Below are 18,686 nucleotides of genomic sequence, written 5' to 3'. Positions count from 1 at the left end.
AGTGAAGAGGAGCTAAAAAGCCTCATGATGACAGTGAAAGAGGAGAGCGAAAAAGTTGGCTTCAAGCTCAACATTCAGAAAACGAAGATCATGGCATCTGGTCCCATCACTTCATGGGAAATAGATGGGGAAACAGTGGAAACAGCGTCAGACTTTATTGTTTTGGGCTCCAAAATCACTGCAGATGGTGACTGCAGCTACAAAATTAAAAGACACTTACTCCTTGGAAGGAAAGTTATGACCAAACTACATAGCATATTCAAAGGCAGAGACATTACTTTGCCAACAAAGGTCCATCTAGTCAAGGCTATGGTTTTTCCAGTGGTCATGTATGGATATGAGAGTTGGACTGTGAAGAAAGCTGAGTGCCAAAGAATTGATGCTTTTGAACTGTGGTGTTGGAGAAGACTCTTGAGAGTCCCTTGGACTGCAAGTCCCTTGCACTGCAGGGAGATCCAACCAGTCCATTCTAAAGGAGATCAGCCCTGGGGTTTCTTTGGAAGGAATGATGCTAAAGCTGAAACTCCAGTACTTTGGCCACCTCAAGCAAAGAGTTGACTCATTGGAAAAGACTCTGATGCTGGGAGGGATTGGGGGCAGGACGAGAAGGGGATGACAGAGGATGAGATGGCTGGATGGTGTCACCTACTCGATGGACGTTGCGTCTGAGTGAACTCCAGAAGTTGGTGGTGGACAGGGAGGCCTGCTGATGCTGCTAAGTCACTTCAGTTGTGTTCGACTCTGTGTGACCCCACAGACAGCAGCTTACCAGGATCCCTTGTCCCTGGGATTCTCCAGGCAAGAACACTGGAGTGGGTTGCCATTTCCTTCTCCAATGCATGAAAGTGAAAGTTAAAATGAAGTTTTTCAGTCATCCAACTCATAGCGACCCCATGGACTGCAGCCCACCAGGCACCTCTGTCCACGGGACCTTGCAGGCAAGGGTACTGGAGGGAGGCCTGGCATGCTGCAATTCATGGGGTCATGAAGAGTCGGACATGAGTGAGTGACTGAACTGAACTGAACTGAACTGAAGTATGATTTAGGCCTAGGAATAACTGCTGAACTCTCCCGTTAAAAGAAGGTAGCATGCCTGAGATAACACTGGAACATTCAAATAAGATGTTATTCAAATCTAGAGAATAACAAAAGGGAAATAAACTTATGGAGTAACATAAAGGTGAAAACCAGTCTTCAATGAGGAGTACGCCACAGGGACATCTGGTTCATGACCTGTCTCCCATTGGTAGACATCCCTAACCTTTTAGAACATCATAAAGAACTCTAAAGGCTCACCTAAGCCCAGATCTTAGAAATTAAGGCATGGAGCAAAAGGAAGTTTCCTCTCCATCTTGCTTACAGCACAACTTTCAAATGCTGGTTTCCTGGATGATTTACATATCAATGTCAGACTTTCTCTTAACTGGTTACTTATAACAAGGTAAATCTAATAATGCCTAAGAAATATTGAACATACACCTTTTGCTAGATGATATAATTTGGTTACAGAATGTATTTAACCTCAATATATCAAAGCAACTAAAGAGCCTCTTGATGAAGGTGAAAGAGGAAAATGAAAAGCTGGCTTAAAACTCAGCATTCAAAAAGCTAAGATCATGGCATCTAGTCCCATCAGTTCATGGCAAATAGATGTGGAAAAATGGAAAACAGTGACTGGCTTTATTTTCATAGGTTTCAAAATCACTGCGGATGGTGACTCCAGCCATAAAATTAAAAGACACTTGCTCATTGGAAGAAAAGCTATGACAAACCCTGATGGCATATTAAAAAGCAGAGACATCACTTTGCCAACAAAGGCCCATCTAGTCAAAGCGATGGTTTTTCCAGTAGTTAAGTGCGGATGTGAGAGTTGGACCATAAAGAAGGCTGAGCACTGAAGAACTGATGTTTTTCAAATGTGGTGCTGGAGAAGACTCTTGAGAGTCCCTTGGACAGCAAGGAGATCAAACCAATCAATCCTAAAGGAAATCAACCCTGAATATTCATTGGAATGACTGATGCTGAAGCTCCAATACTTTGGCCAACTGATGGGAAGAACCGACTCACTGGAAAAGACCCTGATGCTGGGAAAGATTGAGGCCAGGAGGAGAAGGGGTCAAGGGAGGATGAGATGGTTGGATGGCATTATTGACTCAATGGACATGAGTTGGAGCAAACTCCAGGAGATAGTGAAGGAGAGGGAATCCTGGCACCTTGCACTCCAGGGGTCACAGAGTTGACTGAGTGACTGAACAACAGCAACAATATCTATAATTACTTATTTAGGCAGAGCTCTAAATGTTGTCCAAATCATTAGCTTGATAAAAATGTTTAATCCAGGCATACTAATCTTGGGTCTATTCAATTTCAAGTATCTGTCTTCTGCTAACTCTCATTGTGCTGTGACTTAGATAATTTTGATAATTTGGTTTTTATAATTCTAGTATCCTATTTACTGTTGCTAATTTATGCCTCCCAAAGCATTGATATTTTATAGTGCAAGGAGTAATTAGAAAAAGAAAAGTAGCTTCAGATTTCACTGGGTAGATTTAAAATTGTACTTTCACTAGGGTGCCTTTTACTCATAAGTATGATACTCTAAAAATGAGCACTTATTATTGTTATGGGCTGAACTGTGTCTATCCATCCCTCTTGCTCCCACCAAAGTCACATGTTATAGCCCTAACTTCGAGTACCTCAGAACATGACTGAATTTGGAGATAGGGCCTTTGGAGAGATAATTAAGGTAAAATAAGGTTATAGGGGTAGGCCTTAATCTAACATACCTAGTGGCCCTATAAGAAGAGGAGATAGTACACAGAGAGACATGATGGTGAAGACCACGTGAAGACAGAGGGAGAAGATGGCTTGTCTGCCAGCCAAAGAGTGAGGCCTTGGAAAAAACCAAGCCTGCCTACACCTTGATTTTGGACTTCTAGTCTCCAGAATTTTGAGAAAATATTGTTGTTTAAGCTATCCAATCTGCGGTATTTGTTACCACAGCCCTAGCAAACTAACACAATAATGAAAACCAACAACATTCCAGTGAGTTTTGCCCAATTTAAAAGTGGAGCTACTTTCTCCTATGACACTCTTTAAAGTATTATAGAAACTTGAATGCACCTCTCTGCCTCAAGTTGTCTGATGTCTCTCTCATAAAGGGGTGCTGTTTACTATCACCCTGGAATAGGTCTCAGGAGATCAGTTGATGTTCAGATATTCTTAATTCATAGGTGGTAGGCCAGTTCAAAAGCAATTACAGGCAGGACTCAGAAACATCATTTTATTTAGCTCTTTTGGAATCAAGTCTACAGGAATCTAGTTCCAGAAATCCCAGAACTAACTTGGCTACATCTTCCATGATCATTTTGGATTGTTACCCTGGATCTAAGGCAACCCTTAGGTTTAGTTGGCAGTTACTACCTCAAGCCTCTTTTGAGATTGGAGTGTAAAGATTAAGGGCAGGTCAGAAACAATTGATTTCCTATTTCCTTGGGACATCTTCCTGTATTTCTTACCCCACATATTTATCTTGATGAACACTGGTAAAGAAGTGTAGATTGGGGGAAAATGTAGACTATGGGGAAACTATTTACAAGGAAAGGAGGGTGAGAAAGAGAGGACTAACTTGGTCTCCCATAGTTAATTTATCTAAAGCAATTCAGAAAATCCAAATGACTCAGCTCCAGTACCCTCTGTTTTGTGCATGTGTTCATTTTTGAGGCTGTCATTTCCTCCGCGTACATAAATAATTTACACTGGAGAGGTCTCAGGACCTAGCTATACTTTCAGTTCAGTTCAGTTACTCAGTCATGTCTGACTCTTTGAGACCCCATGGACTGCAGCATGCCAGACTTCCCTGTCCATCACCAACTCCTGCAGCTTACTCAAACTCATGTCCATCATGTCGGTGATGCCATCCAACCACCTCACCCTCTGTTGTCCCCTTCTCCTCCTGCCTTCAATCTTTCCCCAAATCAGGGTCTTTTCCAACAAGTTGGTTCTTCCCATCGGGTGGCCAGTATTGAAGATTCAGCTTGAGCATCAGTCCTTCCAATGAATATTCAGGACTGATATCCTTTAGGATGGACTGATTGGATCTCCTTGCAGTCCTAGGGACTCTGAAGAGTCTTCTCCAACACTACAGTTCAAAGCATCAGTTCTTCGGTGCTCGGCTTTCTTTATAGTCCAAATCTCACATCCATACATGACCACTGGAAAAGCCATAGCTTTGACTAGACGGACCTTTGTTCGCAAAGTAATGTCTCTGCTTTTGAATATGCTGTCTAGGTTGGTCATAGCTTTTCTTCCAAGGAGTAAGCGTCTTTTAATTTCATGGCTGCAGTCACCATCTGCAGTGACTTTGGAGCCCCCCCAAATAAAAGTCTGTCACTGTTTCCATTGTTTCTCCATTGATTTGCCATGAAATGATGGGACCAGATGCCATGATCTTCATTTTCTCAATGTTGAGTTTTAAGCTAGACTTTTCACTCTCCTCTTTCACTTTCTTCAAGAGGCTCTTTAGTTCTTTGCTTTCTGCCATAAGGGTGGTGTCATCTGCATATCTGAGGTTATTGATATTTCTCCTGGCAGTCTTGATTCCAGCTTGTGCTTCATCTAGCCCGGCATTTTGCATGATGTACTCTGCATGTAAGCTAAATAAGCAGGGTGACAATATGCAGCCTTGACATACTCCTTTCCCGATTTGGAACCAGTCTGTTGTTCCATGTCCAGTTCTAACTGTTGCTTCTTGACCTGCATACAGATGTCTCAGGAGGCAGGTCAGGTGGTCTGGTATTCGCATCTCTTTCAGAATTTTCCACAGTTTGTTGTGACCCACATAGTCAAAGGCTTTAGTATAGTCTATAGCAGAAGTAGATGTTTCTCTGGAACTCTCTTGCTTTTTCAATGCTCCAGCAGATGCTGGCAATTTGATCTCTGGTTCCTCTGCCTTTTCTAAATCCAGTTTGAACATCTGGAAGTTCACGGTTCATGTACTTTTGAAGCCTGGCTTGGAGAATTTTGAGCATTACTTTAATAGCGTGTGAGATGAGTTCAATTGTGTGGTGGTTTGAGCACTCTTTGGCATTGCCTTTCTTTGGGATTGGCATGAAAACTGACTTTCCCAGTCCTGCGGCCACTGCTGAGTTTTCCAAATTTGCTGGCATATTCAGTGCAGCACTTTGACAGGATCATCTTTTAGGCTTTGAAATAACTCACCTGAAATTCCATCACCTCCACCAGCTTTGTTTGTAGTGATCCTTCCTAAGACCCACTTGATGTCTCTTGTGGAGGTATGGGTCAGCTATGGCCTGCAGCAGGGGCTCTGGGTGCAGCAGACCTGGGTATGGCATAAACCCTCTGGGAGGAGGTCACCATTAACGCCACCACTGAGCCACCAGAACTTACACAGGACTGAGGAAACAGACTCTTGGAGGGCACAAACAAAACCTTGTGTGAACCAGGACCCAGGAGAAAAGAGCAGTGACCCCACAAGAAACTGACCCAAACATGCCCATGAGTGTCCAGGAGTCTCTAGCAGAGGTGTGGGTCGGCAGTGGCCAGCTGGAGGGTCAGAGGCAATGTGCAGCAGTGCCTGTATGGGACTTTTCAAAGGAAGTTGTCATTATCTTCATTACCTCCACCTGTAGTTTGGCCTCAGGTGAAGTAACTGGGAGGGAACACAGCTCCGCCCATCAACAATATTGGATTAAAGGTTTATTAAACACAGCCCCGCCCATCAGAACAAGACCCAGTTTCCCCCTCAGTCTGTCTCTCCCATCAGGAAGCTTCCATAAGCCTCTTATCCTTATCCATCAGAGGGCAGACACACTGAAAACCACAATCACAGAAAACTAACCAAACTGATCACATGGACCACAGCCTTGAATAGCTCGGTGAAACTATGAGCCATACCATGTAGGGCCACCTAAGACGGATTGGTCATGGCGGAGAGTTCTGACAAAACATGGTCCACTGGAGAAGAGAATTGTAAACCATTTCAATATTCTTGCCTTGAGAACCCCATGAACAGTTCAGTTCAGTTCAGTTCAGTTGCTCAGTCGTGTTGGACTCTTTGTGACCCCACAAATCGCAGCATGCCAGGCCTCCCTGTCCATAACCAACTCTCGGAGTTCACCCAAACTCATGTGCATCAAATAGGTGATGCCATCCAGCCATCTCATCCTCTGTCATCCCCTTCTCCTCCTGCCCCCAATCCCTCCCAGCATCAGAGTCTTTTCCAATGAGTCAACTCTTCACATGAGGTGGCCAAAGTATTGGAGTTTGAGCCTCAGCATCAGTCCTTCCAATGAACACCCAGGACTGATCTCCTTTAGGATGGACTGGTTGGATCTCCTTGCAGTCCAAGGGGCTCGCAAGGGTGTTCTCCAGCACCACAGTTCAAAAGCATCGATTCTTCAGCACTCAGCTTTCTTCACAGTCCAACTCTCATATCCATACACAACCACTGGTAAAGCTATAGCCATGACTAGACAGACCTTTGTTGGCAAAGTAATATCTCTGCTTTTTAATATGCTAGGTTGGTCATAACTTTTCTTCCAAGGAGTAAGCGTCTTTAAATTTCATGGCTGCAGTCACCATCTGCAGTGATTTTAAAGCGATGACACTGAAAGATGAACTCCCCAGGTTGGTAGGTGCCCAGTTTGCTATTGGAGAAGAGTGGAGAAATAACTCCAGAAAGAATGAAGAGACAGTGCCAAAGCAAAAACAACACCCAGTTGTAAATGTGACGGGTGATGGAAGTTTAGTCTGACGCTATAAAGAGCAGTATTGCATAGGAACCTGGAATTTTGGGCCCATGATTCAAGGCAAATTGGAAGTGGTCAAACAGGAGATGGCAAGAGTGAACAGTCGACATTTTAGGAATCAGCGAACTAAAATGGACTGGAATGAGTGAATTTAATTCAGATGACCATTCTATTTACTACTGTGGGCAAGAATACCTTACAAGAAATGCAGTAGCCATCATAGTCAACAAAAGGGTCTGAAATGCAGTACTTGGATGCAATCTCAAAAATGACAGAATGATCTGTTTGTTTCCAAGGCAAACCATTCAATATCACAGTAATCCAAGTATACGCCCCGACCAGTAATACTGAAGGAGCTGAAGTTGAACAGTTGTATGAAGACCTACAGGACTTTCTAGAACTAACACCCAAAAGAGATGTCCTTTTCATTATAGGGGACTGGAATGCAAAAGTAGGAAGTCAAATGATACCTGGAGTAACAGGCAGATTTGGCTTTCGAATACAAAACGAAGCAGGTCAAAGGCTAACAGAGTTTTGCCAGGAGAATGCACTGGTCACAGCAAACACCCTCTTCCAACAACACAAGAGAAGACTACACATGGACATCACCAGATGGTCAATACCGAAATCAGCTGTACTTTAATAGATCTAATTCAAACTCCATTCTCATATCCTCCAATTAGCCATCTATTGAAAGCTGATTGTACTTATATGCCTCTACATACAGATCTAATGCACAGTATTGACATCTGTCAAAAGGTAGGGTCTATGACATTAGAATGACAATTCCCACTAGTTTTTCCTTTTAACTTTCACAGAACTCTATATTTTTATGCAAGAATCATCTATTTTATACTCTAGCTGTTGACAAGTACTTCTCATTGTATTCTTCCCACTAGATTATTACATCTTTAAGGCAGGGACATATGATTCATTTATCTTTGAATTTTTTCCTCCTCTTCCAGTCCGTCCCACTCTCTAGCCTCCCTACTCAATAACATGGCATTTATCTATAACTAAGAGTTGGATGTGTATGTCACCTACCTAACTTATAGTAGTCTCTGTTTCAGCTGTTGCAGTGAGTTGGTTTGTAGTAAGTAAGGTTTTTTTCTAGCCCTAATACAATAAGCAATGCTTTAAGTTGACAATTACACATTCCTGATCAATTTTAAAGCATATGGTAACTTAGAAAATCACTTAGCATAAACTAAAAAGCATAGCCTATTCTAAATAAATAATCAAAAGAAAAACATTATATAGGCATATCAGAAAACACATTTAAAAGATTTATAAGGCCTTATTCTAACTGATTTGTGTGTGACATTAAAAAACAACACTAAAATTTTTTTAGGGTTCATGCTAAGAGCTAAATTATATTTGGTTACTGTCATCCTTATTTGATCAAGAAACTAAAGACTATAATGATATATATATCAAATGGATTTTTAAAGAACATTTGTATAACTGTTGTGTGCCATGTGCTGTTCTAAGCCCTTTACATGAAAATTTACACACAAATTTCACTGGATTAAAACAAATTATATAATTTAAGGGTTTAGAAGCTTAAATATAATTTAAATTTCAACATAGTATTTAATCTTATTTATATTAACTCTAAACACCCTAAAAATGGTTACTATTATTTAACAGTAACATGGCAAAAATTTTAAACAGCAGCATCAGGGGGAAAAAGTGCTGAATTCACTAGCTAGAATTCTTACAGAGTTAACTTGGGAATAAAATCCAGGATATCTTTTTTTTTTTTTTTTCCGCTGAATAACCATATTATCTGCTAAACAGACTCAGTCTCATGGGATAAATTATTCTCTGCATTCTATACATCTACCCTATCTGGGGCATTCAAAGCATATAAACTACTTTTTGTAGATTAGTTTTTATTGCAAACACTTGTTTTCTTCAAAGCTGGTTGGTTTTTTTTTTTTTTTTTTGCCAAATGTTTGTTTAATTATATCATTAAAATGAATTATGGGAAGCCCCTGCATTTAAAACTTATTTTTAACCAAAATAAAAATAAATTTAACTTAAAAATCTTACTTTTCAAGGGAACCTTGAAGTGGATCTACCTGTTGAGGTGTGACTATTAACAGTTCAAATAAATTACATTATCTAGGTTGACTGTAATGAAAGTTGGCTTACTTGCTTCACCTAAACAGGGAAGTTGGCATGTTGGCCTAGCAACAGCCGCTGAAACCTTCTGTTGTGGAAGGTTCCCTAGGAGTGAGAAGGGAGGAGGAGGAAAAACTGGAGGAACAGATTAATCTGTTTTTCCCAGCAGGAGACGGGAGGCCTGGCTGAGAAGGGAAATGCTATCCAAAAGATAGCCTTTAGATTAGCACACACCCACCTAATCCCTCCATGGTAGCTAGAAATTTGCCCTTGGCAGGACTGGGGTTACTATTTACTGGGTTGAAGAGATGGTTACTGATTCAGCCCACTTCAAAGAGACTAAATTCCAATCAGTATAAAGACATCAATAGGTCTTCTAGAAAGAAGCTGAAATCTGAGTAGCAGGAGGGTGTTAGCAACTAAAAAGAACTGTTCTCTGCTCAGAATTTAGGAAGGTGTGTGATATATTATTTACAAATAATATAAAAACACTGGCTGTTACAGTAATTGAATTTATCAGCTTAAAAGCAGAAGCTTCTCTAAATATAGTACTTCTCTTGGTGTTGGGGATGTACGCAGGGAAGAAGGGACAGGACAGCAAAATCTCTCTTCTCCTGGCCAGACCTGAGGAAAAAACAAAGAGATGATAATGCAGAGGAGTATTAATTGCGTGCTTATTTGAGGACCGTCTCTTTCTATTCTAGCGGCTTTATTTTGAAATTAGGACTGTATGGTATAAAAAGAACCCCCATTTCTCTCCTTTCTTAAAAGCAAATGTTTGGTTAAACTGAATTGTCTTGAAGGGGTCTCCTGTGACCCCAGATGAAAATGACTTCTTTTCCATAAAGGAGAAGAAACTATCAATAACCACAAGGTTAGCTTTTAGATCCGAGTTTTTTCTTCTAAGAGCCAGTTCTTTTCCTGTCTTCCCTCAGACAGCTGTTAATTGGTCACATAGGCCTGAAGAGACGTTTTGAGGCAGTCGAGTGTCCAGGCCTTTGGACTGTTCAGCCCTGTTGGGAGGCTGAATTCTTCAGAGACTCTGTAAAAGGAGTGACTAGGGCAAAGCTGGTGTGATCGAGAACCAGGATAAAGCGAGATAAGAACAAATTCTTCTGAGGTGTAAGAGGAGAGACGTGAAAAAGAAACAAGAGGGACGAGTTGAGAAAGCCAAGGGGCTAAAGGTGAGCGCGGGACCGGTTGGAAACGTCAGAAATTTTCCAATTCCCCCTCGCCGTCTGGCCACTTGCCCGCGGGACGCCGAGGCGCACTGGGGGACCAGTTCTTCGGCTCAGGGCGTGGGTGCGCGCCGGGTCCAGGCGGGGAGCGACGCCACCCTCCCTCCACGGCGTTGGTGGCGGGTGACTCAGAGCTTTGCTCCCGCGCCCGCCCCGCCCCCTCCGCATGCCCCGCCCCCGGAAGGAGGAGCCTCGCCCTCGTCTCCGCCCCAGTCTCTGGGGCGGGCCGGAGCCCGAGGAAGAGGAAGGGGACGAGGACAACGAGCGACGGGGCGGAGGAGGAGGAGGAGGAGGAGGAGGAAGAGGAGGCAGACCAACAAGATGGCCCCTGCTGCAGGAGCAGCCTCAGCAGCAGGTGGGGGGCCGGAGGCGGCGCTGGTGGTGGCGGCGGCGGCCGTGGCCCGGCGGCCTGGGACAGAGTCAGAGTCGACGGTGGCAGCGGCGGCAGCGGTGGCTGCCCCGGCGGTGGCGACGGCCGCGGGGACTCGGAGCTGAGAGGAGCTACTGCTCGGACCAGCGCGGTGAGCGAGCGGCAGGCGGCGGCGGCGGCGTGGGGAACCGGGCGGCCGCGGCCTGGCCTCCGTCGGGAACAATAGGCGGCCGCGGCGGGGCAGGGGCTGTCCTCGGCCGCCCTCGGCTCCTCAGCCGTAGCGTCCGGCCGCCCGGTCTCGGGCCCCGCCGGTGGTCCAGGGGCTTGTCAGTGGCCGGCGTCCTTTAGGCCTCAGGCCTCCGCATGCCGCCGGGAGGGCCTGCAGGGGTGGGTAGGCCGTGGGGAGGTACAGACGCCGCCCTGGACGAGGGGAGGGCGAGGGAGGCTTCGGCCATAGGGAGGGGGCCACCAGGCTGCCCAGCCCCTCTCTTAGTCCGAGGACCTCGGCAGGAGCAGAGAGCGCCCGGGGGATGCTTTTTGGACCCTCAGGCTGCGGGGGTGGAGGAGGTGAAGGCGTCTGTAAACAGGCGCCGCCTCTGCCTCCCTCACTTCAAGGCTGCTCCTTCTCCCCTGCCTACCCCTTAAGCGCTCCCCTTCTTTGGCCGAGTGGGTTTTACGAAGTCTGTTTGCCTGGAGCTACTGCATAGCGAGCCCGGTAGTCTTTTTTTCTTCCCGGCGGCGCTAGGGCGGTTATGTTTGCAGGTGTGTTTTTAAAAAAAATTAAGTGCACAACAGCAAGAAATCTACCAGGTAAAATGTGATTATCGACAAAGGATGGAGAGAGAGAGCTAAAGGCTGTTCCTGTTTAAACATCTCTAGGCATCGGTTCTCTGTAAACATCAGTTGTGTTCGCGTCCAGGGTGAGAGTGAAACAAGGGCTCTTTTGGAACGGTAAATAATATAACTCTTGACATCCCAGAATAGTCCCAGAAACTGGAAACAAAGCCGCTTACTGGCAACGCGGAGACAAATTGTAATGTTTGAATAGAACTTTTCTTCAAAGGAACCGTTTTAAATTATTAATGTGCCTCATAAGAAGCAACATTAACTAGATAAAATAGACCGAATGAAGCATTTCTTCAGGAGACAGAAGAGGTTCATCTCCAGGCTAGAACTTGTCTTTTTTTTTTTTTTAAACAATGTTCAAAAAGTAGAAACAACTGTTCTCTGTTGAATGTTTAGGCTTATCAAGACGCATTATAGTTGCCCTGTGTAGTGATTTCTGAAACGTCAACAATTAACTACTATTTCTCCTAAACTTAATTTCTCAAGGAGGAAGTTATCCAAGTTATTTCTACGTCAGTTTCTACGGCGGTATGGAGAAATCTATATTAAAGTTGTTTGAATGCGCCCGAAAGACTGCTTTCCACTATTTAACATTCACTCTCATGGTCCAACTCGTTTGCGTTCTTCACAGAACCTGTTCTGTGCAGAGAATATGCCAGTTAATATCTTTTACACAGTTTTAGGGTGAACTTCTAATTAGAATTGTCCATGTCTGTTGTGATTTAGAGCATTTACAGGTTATATGAAGTTTAATGAAAGGCACTGGTCCTTGGTTCTTCCACAAGAACTCACAGTAAATAGACTTTCAATTGAATAAACGTGGAGGTTGGACTATTTTATTGTTGTTTAGAATTGAAGTATAATAGATGAATATGAATGACTTTGATTTAATGTCTAGTATAAATAATGTTGTGGATGTTTTGACTTTTTAGGTAGTGGGGAAAGAACTTTCACATGGCTCCTGCTGATGTGAATTTTCTGGGAATACATTTCAAAAAGGACATTTTTAAAGTGTTCAAAGTTATAATCAGTCTTTTGTTGTTGTTGTTGAATTTTGTTAGATTGATACAGAGTGCAAGTAATCTCTATATCGTGATACTTAAATTTATCTGTGACTGATACTTAAATTTATCTGTAACTCTAAACCTATTAGAACAATTGTAACTTTTGATTTTGTAAATTTTAAGTGGTCAGTGTGCTTTGTTGTGAAAACGGATCTTGTGTTAAGGACTAATTTGCCTCATCATCTTCCTGAAAACAAAGATTTTTAAGTGTTGATGGTTTTGTGTTTGAAATTAGATGCTGACCCAACAAGCATTGAGGCTAGGTCCCAGTTTCTATTCGATATTGAAAAAGCTCTTGGAGAATTGTGCTTTTGTTTGTGTCAAACTATTTTAAGATGTGATCCCTCAGTTGTCATGTCCTCAATATTAATGTTTATTCCAATTATGTCAGTTCAGATTTTCTCAAGTGATAATTTAAGAATTTCCTCTAAGAAGTTTTGGGACCACAGCTTAAGAATTAGATTTGTATTTTCGAGGTAATATTAAAAGTTACTATATGTTTGATTCATTTGGAGAAATTTGAAAGGCTTTTTTAAATACATTAAAAATCTAAAATTACAGTTTTTCAAAGCACATTTATAAAATGAATAAAAATATTTGCATTTATTCCTCCTAATTCGTCTGTAGTATTGGTGGTATTCTCATTTTATATAGGAAGAGTCTCAGTCTAAGGAGAAGCTACTATAACTGGCAAAAAGACCACTTAATTAATAGATGAAAAAGCTTACTCAAACCCAAGTCTTGTGACACAACTTATTAATAGATGTTTTACTACTGCTACTCCTGCCATATGTCCCAAGATTAAATTTGCGTCTCCTGTATGATGGATTTCTTTTTTTTAAACTATGAACTATGTTTTGTAATATTGTGCTTGCCTTTTGTGCTAATATCCTTTCTATTATCATTATTTGTACCCTGCCAGTATTCACTTACAAGTTTGAGAAAGTATTTACTCATATAAATTACAGAAAAAAACCCTCATTTTTGCTTTATATCTGAATGCCATACATACAGAAACTCATACTGTTTACATTGAACAGATTTGTGGTAATGTTGTAATTGTTTCATGGCTTTAATTTGTTAACTAAATTGTGCCTTTGAAATAAATACGAAGATTTTTAAATGATTTTAGTAACATTTAATGATGCTAAGGTCAGGTCAGCTTACATTTGAAGCTCTTCATTTATAATTTTTTAAAGCCATAGACCATTCAGAATTCTGCAGCATTTTTTATCTCCAGATATTAGAGCTTGAAATGGAGTTTGGTGGGGCCTAATGAGTCTTTTCTTGCGTATATCTTGGATGTGGTTGGTATCCAGTAGAGTGAAGAATAAACTGATAAATGATCCTTGTTTGGTGGACACTTCGGAGCAGGATGTTCCTTGGCAGGGTATGCTGACCTGGTTTAGCTTTGGCCCTGTACGTGCTCAGGAGTTCAGGTATTCTGTGGGGTTGGATTCAACTGGATTTAAATTCTCAGGTTGACCTGCATCAAGACAGTCACAGATTTCAAAATCAGCCTGCTATTAGGATCTACTTTAAGATTACTGTCTCTTTTGTTTAATCCTAAAGTCTAGTCTGTATTTGGACTAGCCTCTGAGGGTATAGCATAATACTAATTTTGTCAATCATTTATATAAAGGAATTTTTCTTATTCCAAAGTTTCTTAATGTTGAGTCTGTACATTTTCATGTGTGAAGTTTACTCAGTCTGAAGTGATGTTGTGCTACATCCACAAGACAGTTAGCTTTAGCATATTTATTTATATCCAGTGTTGGTCAGAGTTGTGCTTGTTTACTTCTTATATTCTTGTTTACTCTTTACATGTAATATGAGACATTTCTCATCAGCTCACAGTATTTCTGATTGTTTGAGGTTTGAGAGAAAAATTTTAGTAATAATTTTCAGTTCACCTTAACATGCACAGTTGAGCTGACTAAAATTGTGTTCTGTCCTAGAGGATTAAATATCACAAGGTTCATTTATGTATTTTTTGAGATTATTTACAAAGTATGTCAGCAATATTTTGATGTTTCTCAGGCACGTTAGCGCTGATATCAATACACACCTATTACTGTACATATATGGTGATAATTTGGCTTGTAATGCTTTTTTTCTGAATATCTCCAAGATCTAAATAGTATTTGAATGTGGTAGCAATGTTTTTGAAGAACTCTAAAATAGTCTATATATTGTAACATAAAATTTTTTTAATGGAGTTTTAAATTGCATAATATAAAATTAACCGTATTTAACAGTTCAGTGGCAATACATTCACAATGTTGTACAACCACCACCTCTGTCTAATTCCAAAACATTTTATCACCCCAAAAGGAAGCTTTTGTACCCATTGAGCAGTTACTCCCCATTCCCCCTCCCCCAGTCCCTGGCAACCCACCATACTACTTTCTGTCTCTGTGAATTTAACATAAAATCATTTTGAGCCAAGATTGAGCACGAGTGCTGTGTATAATTGAAATTGCAAGAAAAGATTTTGTGATATGATTGTCAGGAATCAAAAACCACCTCATTCTTTGTGTTCTTCTCTAAGTACAATAGGCATGCTGCCAGGGATTCTTTATGGGAGAAAAGTTGGAAGTCACAGCATTTGAAGTTTTTGTTTTGAACACTCCAGAGAAGTTGTACTTAAACTCTCAGATTCATTAGGGTTGTGAGAATTAACTAAATTTTAATGTTCTCTACAATTGTGAGCAATGAATACTTAAGTCTGTTGTCTGCAACTTGCTTGCCTTTTGTTTTTTCTTAATATATAGAATAAACTTGGAATATTAATAAACAATAACTTATTTGAAGTTACAGTAGAAAATGTTTGTTAGATTGAAGCTCTTTTATCTTTATGAGTCTAACTTTATGACTTATTCAGCTAACATTTGAGGCTGTCTGGGGTTAGGATTTGCTTGTTGACTAAATCTTCAAAACCTTGGTCTTGACTCTATACCTGCTGCTGCTGCTGCTAAGTCTCTTCAGTCGTGTCCGACTCTGTGCGATCCCATAGACGATAGCCCACCAGGCTCCCCTGTCTCTGGGATTCTCCAGGCAAGAGTACTGGAGTGGGGTGCCATTGCCTTCTCCGGACTCTATACCTAATTCCCTCCAAAAGCATGGACACTTAAACAGAATCAGTTGGTTTGTAAATGTTTGTTGGTCGATTGAGGGAGGAAATAAACAGACTATTTTTTCGTTCTGGAATAAAGTATAATAAAGTTGGACTTTTGTAGATTTAGTATTACTGCTGAATTTGAAGCTTCAATTTGGGGCTTTGAAAATATTCTTTTATTCTTTTCCAAATTTCAAAATTAGGTACTTCCCCTAATTAAATTTAAATTTTAATGTTTATGGTGAGAAGTAAAATACAGATTTTATATTGTATGTTAAAGATTTATAATACTTTACAGATACAAAAGCTCTAAGCAGGGAAGAAGAATTTAAATTTTGATGCTAATTTCCTCTCTTTTAGGGAAAATTTAATTATTAAATGTAGTTTTAAGAGCAACTTTAAAAGTGATAAAAAAAAGAATTATATAGATATATTCAGAATTTAATGCAGTAAAATTTCTGCTTTCTTTTCTTCTCTTTTTTTAAAAAAATATTTATTTATTTGGCTGCACCTGGTCTGAGTTGCAGGTGTGGGATATAGTTCCCTGACCAGGGATCAAACTCAGGTCCCCTGCATTGGGAACATGGAGTCTTAGCCAGTGGACCACCAGCAAAGTCCCCTTCTTTTTTTTAACTAGTGACTTTTTTCAGGAAAATGTCAACTCTCTTTGTAAGTATTTACGTTTACATATACTTCATTTATGTCTGATAACATAATTATTAGAACATTTAATTATTAGAATTATTAGTAACATTTATTAGAAAGCTAGTGTGCTAAATTAATACATTTAATCATAAAAGAACATTTTAAAATGAGGTTATGTTTAGAGATTGTGCTTGAAAATACGGTTTAGTGTAAGATTTGTGAATGAAACAGGATCATTATATTCTTAGCTTTATTATAAAACAGTGTATCATCTGGCCAGATCCCAATTTAGAATAAGAAATAGACAAAAAACCTTCATTAAATATTAATGAACTAAATCATCTATATGAAGTCAACTGGCTTAGAACCTCTCTTCCACTGTGTGTAATTCTAAGAAGTTTGATTATCTGCTTTATAATTTCACAGCTGATTAAAAATGCAAATTAGATGTGGGAGTAAAGGCACTGTAGGTAAGATGGACAGCAGGAAGAGTAGTAAGATAAAAAAAATCACCTTTGTTGTTGTTCAGTCTCTAAGTTGTGTCCGACTGTTTGCAATCCCATGGACTACAGCATGCCAGGCTTCCCTGTACTTCACTGTCTCCCAGAGTTTGCTCAAACTCATGTCCATTGCATCAGTGATGCTATCTAACCATCTCATCCTCTGCCACCCTCTTCTCCTTTTGCCTTCAGTCTTTCCCAGCGTCAAGGTCTTTTCCAGTGAGTCGACTGTTCCCATTGGAGCTTCAGCATCTGTCCTTCCACTGATTTCCTTTAGGACTGACTGGTTTGATCTCCTGCAGTCCAAAAGACACTCAAGAATCTTCTCCAGCATCATGATTTGAAGGCATCAGTTCTTCAGCGCTCAAGCTTCTTGATGGTCCAACTCTCACATCCATACATAGCTACTGGAAGAACCATAGCTTTGACTGTATGGACCTTTATCAGCAAAGTGATGTCTCTGCTTTTTAGTATGCTGTCTAGGTTGGTCATAACTTTCCTTCCAAGGAGCAAGTGTCTCTTAATTTCATGGCTGCAGTCACCGTCTGCAGTAATTTTGGAGCCCACTGTTTCCACTTTTCCCCCTTCTATTTGACATGAAGTGATGGGACTGGGTGCCATAATCTCTGTTTTTTTAATGTTGAGTTTTAAGCCAGCTTTTTCACTCTCCTCTTTCACCCTCATCAAGAGGCTCTTTAGTTCCTCTTCACTTTGCCGTTAGACTAGTATCATCTGCATATCTGAGGGTGTTGATATTTCTCCCAGCAGTATTGATTCCAGCTTGTATTCATCTAGTCCTGCATTATCACATTAGCTTGGGACAATGAAATACAAAGACACTTTAGACTCCTGAGTATATCATTAATTAATTATTGTATTTTGCTGTATGTTCTTCATGATAGATTCATTTTGGGAAAATTCACTTATGTGTGTGATTTGGGGGATCATAAAACTATATACAGAGTATATTAAAACAGACTTTGGAGTCAGATGTATCTTAGTTCCCATCTTTTATCATATAACTGTATAATTCTTTGTCTCTAAAAACAAATGATAATATCTTAAAGGGTTTTTTCGAAATTTGAGTGAGATAACTTATATCTTTAGCATAGTATGCATTCAATAAATGTTGCTTTCTTAAATTTTGTTTAATAAAAATCACTTTAGAAAGATATTCATCTAGAATATTTGAACATTTTCTGCTGTCAAATATTAGTTTTGAACATAAAAATAAACCTTGTGTACTGGTGGAGTTGGTGGTAAAAAATGAAATACCATTCTCATTCTCTTCCCATATCGGTCTTCCATTAATATGAACCTGTGCTGTTTAATACCAGGCACTAGCTACATGTGATTATTTAAATTGAAAATTTTAATGGACTTTCTTATAGAGCAGTTTTACCCTCTATAGAAAAATTGCACTGTAAGTAATGTTTTCATGTATGCATTTCACCACAGTTACCTCTGTTAACATCTTAAATTAGTTTGGTGCATTTGTTATAATTGATAAACCAGTATTGACAAATTATGAACTAAGTCTGTAGTTTACAGTACAGTTTGTATTGTACAGTTCTATGGGTGAGATTGTCTTTCACTTAGCAAGGTATGTTTAAGGTTCTTCCCTGTCCCTTCATGACTTGATAGCTCATTTCTTTTTATTGCTAAATAATGCTCTGTTGTATGGATAAATTTAAATTTTAATTAATAAAATCAGAACTTAAAATTTAGTACCTCAGTTGCACCAGCCACATTTCAAGGGTTCAGTAGCCACATGTGGCTCAGTTCAGTTCAGTTGCTCAGTCATGTCTGACTCTTTGCAACCCCATGGACTGCAGTATGCTAGGCTTCCCTGTCTATCACTACACGTAGCTACATGTGGCTCAGTTCAGTTCAGTTCAGTCGCTCAGTCGTGTCCGACTCTTTGCGACCCATGAATCGCAGCACGCCAGGCCTCCCTGTCCATCACCATCTCCTGGAGTTCACTCAAACTCGTCCATCAAGTCAGTGA

At 40.6% G+C, this 18,686-nt stretch overlaps 1 protein-coding gene across 1 annotated transcript in view; it reads left to right on the top strand.

The window, feature by feature from the left end:
* The first annotated feature begins 10,625 nt into the window (after positions 1-10,625).
* Positions 10,626-18,686, top strand: part of RC3H1 (ring finger and CCCH-type domains 1) — a 67,041-nt gene continuing 58,980 nt past the window's right edge. Inside the window, exon 1 of the mRNA XM_052653705.1 lies at positions 10,626-10,656. The gene's annotated coding sequence lies outside the window, so the exon portion shown is untranslated. The remainder of the gene's footprint in view (positions 10,657-18,686) is intronic.

This window comes from Budorcas taxicolor, chromosome 16, assembly GCF_023091745.1.
Source record: "Budorcas taxicolor isolate Tak-1 chromosome 16, Takin1.1, whole genome shotgun sequence".
Lineage (NCBI taxonomy): Eukaryota > Metazoa > Chordata > Mammalia > Artiodactyla > Bovidae > Budorcas > Budorcas taxicolor.
The sequence above is the reverse complement of the archived record's forward strand: the minus strand, read 5'-3'. Positions and strand labels throughout refer to the sequence as shown.